Source organism: Crocodylus porosus, unplaced genomic scaffold, assembly GCF_001723895.1.
Source record: "Crocodylus porosus isolate Cpor-Errol unplaced genomic scaffold, CroPor_comp1, whole genome shotgun sequence".
Taxonomy (NCBI): domain Eukaryota; kingdom Metazoa; phylum Chordata; order Crocodylia; family Crocodylidae; genus Crocodylus; species Crocodylus porosus.
In genome coordinates, this window is record NW_017728909.1 from 74491439 (window position 1) to 74496181 (window position 4743).

General features: G+C 41.6%; 1 long non-coding RNA gene across 1 annotated transcript in view; it reads right to left on the reverse strand.

Moving 5' to 3' along the window:
• The window catches only part of LOC109308174, a 10499-nt gene extending 6428 nt beyond the window's left edge, over positions 1-4071 (reverse strand). The window contains exon 1 of the long non-coding RNA XR_002100516.1: positions 3848-4071. This is a non-coding gene — a long non-coding RNA (uncharacterized LOC109308174). The remainder of the gene's footprint in view (positions 1-3847) is intronic.
• Positions 4072-4743: the final 672 nt, after the last annotated feature.

Here is a 4743-nt window from a genome sequence, read left to right on the forward strand (position 1 = left end):
ATGATGACCCCCAGATCCCTTTCCGCCTCCGTGCTGACAAGAGGGGAGTTCCCTAACCTGTAGGTATGGTGCCGGTTGTTCCTCCCGAGGTGCGTCACTCTCACTTGCTGGTAAATTTTACCCCATCTCCCTGGAACTGATACTCCATTACACCTAGCACCATAGTACCGTTATCTCAGTAACCTGTCTTTCTTTCCTTTCACTTACATTGAATAATTACTTGTGGATTTCTGGAAGCTTTCCCTAAAAGAAAGGGAAGGGAAAAGAGACAGCCCACCCAAAAAGCCACAGCCTTACCTTGTCCATACAAGTCCCCACGTGTGCGGTTTGTAAACAAGGTCTGAATCCAAATTTAAAAAAAAAAGAGACAACAGCAAGCTTGATCAAAAGAGCTTTATATAACCTAACTGAATATATAGGGTGCCTATACATATGCAGAGAGGCTGCTCCGACACAGTGTAATTACAATGTATCAGGGCAGACTCGATTAATTGAGTCTGCTAGAAGGTGGTAATTACCCCACTCTGGCAGATGCCAGACTTGCATGCATCAGTGTCCCCGCACTGAAAAATGACAGCTCATTCAAGCTTTAGTTAAAGTGTCCCCACCACCATTTTTCAGCATGGGGACGCTGATACACATGAAGCTCTGGGCACTTTAACTAGAGTGGCTCTGAGAGTTGTTCTAGTTAAACCGCCCCCCTGCCACTCCCAGAGCACATCGATAAACACCCTTAGCTCCCTTAATTTTCCAAACTTTTGATGCTTTCACAGCTGATTTCTGAATGAACTATAGCAAGTAAATAACTTTGTTTAAAAATAATTGTGTTCCTTATTACTAGAAAAATGTTTAATTCCTTTATCTATCATGTTTTCCCCCTCCTACAACTGATCTATGTTAAGCATTCAATTTAAGTAGGAAACCTCTGCCCTCTCCACAGAAGTGAAAGGAGTACTGCTGTCAAATAGGTGCAGTTAAAGCCTCATATTAAAGAACCACTAAAAATGGAAGAGTTATAGATATAGCTTTGGCCTGACTAGCTAGTACACAAGATGCACAAAGCATAGCAGATTCAGACCTTCCACTTAAGGTCCACTGTATAATTCATGACAGCCTCTCTGATATTTCATTCTACCAGGTTACTTCATAGATTATCCATTTAGAGAGAGAAACAGTGGAAAACTAGAACCTACATTTGACTGATTTTACTGACTCCTGAGTTAGATTGCACTAAAAATAGAACTATCAGAGAGGACGCTTAGTTGTTTCAAGATTAAAATATTATGGTGATTGCAGTGAATGGTTTGAAGTACAAAAAAGAGAGATGCTTAAAGGGACAGGGCAAGAAATACTACTTGCTATATGTACACCAATGTATATTAAGCTTTAATTGGAAACCTAATTATCTAAAAATAGACTCAACCTACAAATGATGCACATAATTAGTCTCTGGAACACCATGCCCCTATTGCATTTACCAGCTTCCTCTCCTCGACCCCATCTTTTCCCCATGACTTGCTATACTCACAAGTTGTGTCTTTTCCTAATATAGACTCCTTGGGCAGTGGACTGTCTCTTATTATATGATAAGTATACAAAGACCCTGGGCAATAGCCCTCAATCCTAATGGGTCCTCTGGGCACTGTATAACAATTCATTATGGTAGGAAGGGCACTTGAAACCTTTAAAAAAGCTATTCACACAGTTTGCATTCTTACTACTCATGAGGAGACTGAGATTTACAAAGACACCCAAGCAAATTAGAACAAGTCTCTTGAAAGTCATTGAAACCAGTACCTTTAACTCAGTTAAGTAAGTGCTTTGAAAAAATTCCACCTGACAACAATAGGATCAGTTATGTCTCCCCATCTTGCCCTTATTGAGTGTGTTTGATTATGCATGCACTGTTCCTGGCACTCAAAGTTTTGCCTTAAAGACACCCAAAGCCAAATCCTACAATTATTATTGATCTATAAACTTTGTGGAAGTTGCTCTATTGAAATCAAGTGAAAAGTGTTACTCACTTTATGGAAATATTACTTGGAAGCATAAGGTTTTCAAGATCACACTCGCTATGTACTGTGATCCCTTTATCTGGGTTGTCAGTGGTAGCAAGTTAATCTGGGCCTCTGGCTTCAAAACCATGAGTCTCTATTGCATTGATCCTCACTCAGTCTGCGGTATGGTGGGATCCTTTTAAGGGTGTTGCACAATGTTAGCACTGTTAGGTATACACACATAATTCACAAGGTAAACCCAGAGTTCTCACATAGGAATCCATAATGTTAAAAAAATTCTGACCTGTTGTGGTCTTTCTTAGTTCTTTGTAACAAAACAATTCCTCTATTATTTTCCACAGTCAAAAAAAAGAGTAAAAACTAAGAGCTAGCATTTTCTGAGGGGTGCCTCAAATCTAAAAAGTTAAGAACAACTGACCTATAGATTTGGGTCTAAAGGCTCTCAAGGCACCCTAGGGCTCTACTGTACCCTGTTTGAGAATCACTGCTCTAGGTAGCCCATCCAGGGCCATACTCTTCAAAGGTAGTTACAGTTACCTAATAGCATAAGACTAGGATCAGCACAAGGAACATTTGACATAGTTTGATGATATTGCTTCTATGACTGCACTGTTTCATTTAAAAAACTCTGAAACTGCTGTGAGACAGAGACTGTTTCCTGATAGCTCTGAAATTAACTTGCTTAGAAAGAACAGCACAGGGTGAGATGATGAGCATGTATCAGAGGTTTCTTTAGTACTTAGTTCAGATTATTAATATATATTAGGATGTGTGGCAATTTCCATTCTTCAAGAAAAGAGTTTAAAATCTATTAGCCTTGCCTCGCAAGCTCTGGCTTGCTCGGGATTCTGGCACTGCCAGGTGCAGCCGGCTGCAGCTCTGCTGGCCTTGCAGCGCAGCCCCTCACTGGGAAGGGGCTCACACTCCCCTGCAGTATGACGGGGCTGCTGCCTCCAATAAGGGCCCTGCCGCCTCTTGCTGCAGCAGCAGGGAGGAGGCATGGCCAGGCAGGTATGGGTTATTCCTCCTCCCTCTGGCCTCTGGCGGAGGGGACAGCCAGAGGTCTATTCTGAGCAGGAAGCAAAGGGGGGAGTGCGGGCAGACCTGGCTCCAGTCCCTGCTGGTGGCACAGAGGGGTGGAATTAACTATGCCCACATTGCCTCAGTGCAGAGAGCATGTTTGTTCAGTTACCAGCCAGTTCAGCCTAGACAGGTTAAATTAACCTACAAAGGTTGAATCAGTTCAGGCTCTGGCTTTTTGAATGTCTGTCCCTAGCCCTTCAGTGTCTCATCCTCTGCTGACCAGTCATGCTGGTCTACTGTCCACAGGAGCCAGTAGTTAGTAATCTGATACTCGCTAGCTCATGCCACCCATTAATTATCTTTTAACTCCTTTGTTAGTAAGTTCATCACCACGGGTCCACCTAATAACTTGGCCCTTATTTATACTGTGTTGCTGGACACATTATTCATCATTCTATTGATCTTCATTTATCTCCTATCAATTAACGAGTTTATTCTCATTCAACAATATTGATCACTTTTTATATTCCATGAATTAGCACATACCATCATGTAATTAAACCTTACTTACAATCAATCAATTAACAAGTTTATCAGCATTTTATTAATCAATTCTTTTATATTTCATTAATCTACTTGTTGGTCGTCCCTCAATCCTTATTTATACTTCAACAACAGGGAAGTTCATCACATTCCCATTCCTCATTAACCCTTCTGTGGATGGGTCACTTCACTCGCTGGCTCCCCTACTAATTACCCAAATCTATCATCCCTGTAAGCAAGCACTTCAAATTTTTTTGACTCACTGGTCCGGGAAGCTCTTTTCCTCCATTGTGGCTCTCTGTGCCACCTCTCTTGTGGAGGTGTTTGTTGTCCCCATGTCCAGCTTTGTCTCTGGCTCCCAGCACTATCTCCATGCCTCCGCATGGTTTGCATGAGCTCAGCTCCTCTTGTGCTTCCCCTCTCCAGGGAAGTTCATTGTGCCAGTGGCCCCTTTTGGCTTCTGGCAGAACTCCTAGTGGCCCACAGTAGCTGGCTCCAGGTGCATGTGGCCCCGCGCAGCCTGAACAGACCAGAGGGAATGCAATTCATCCTTGGGTTACCAGCTGCACAGCTCCGGTTATTGCACTGCTGCCCCAGGGTCCAACAGTAAGTTTCTTTGCAAGCAGGCAGTGTTTCTGGCAGGACAGCCTGGACCATAACACGTGCCCTGTTACAATGGAGTATTAAAAGTACCTTCTCAAAAGTTTGTACATGTATAAAACATCCTATTATACTATATGTCTTCCAAATACATTTATAACCTCCAATAAAATATACTTTAAGTACTTTAAAGAAATATTTTCCTAGGTATAATATATTTTTCTATTAAGCAAATAGTTTTGTCAGGAATAAGATAGTAAAAGGAATATTATCTGGTTTTTTTGGCTAAGACAGATATTTTGCAAGAAGTAGCTAAAATGTTAGTAGGCCTTGGTATGAGATCACTTCATGCAATGCCTTTTCAAAGACTATCTAGGGACATGCTGCAGTTTTGACAAAGTTCACATTAATGTAAGATCTGAACTAATAATCTTCTAGGTCATCTGTCTCAAAGGATTACTAAGAATCAATAAGTAATTACCTATATGATTTAGAACCTACCTGGAACCATGCAGTGGTGACAAAAGCACAGCCACAAATTGGAGTATAGATGGAGATT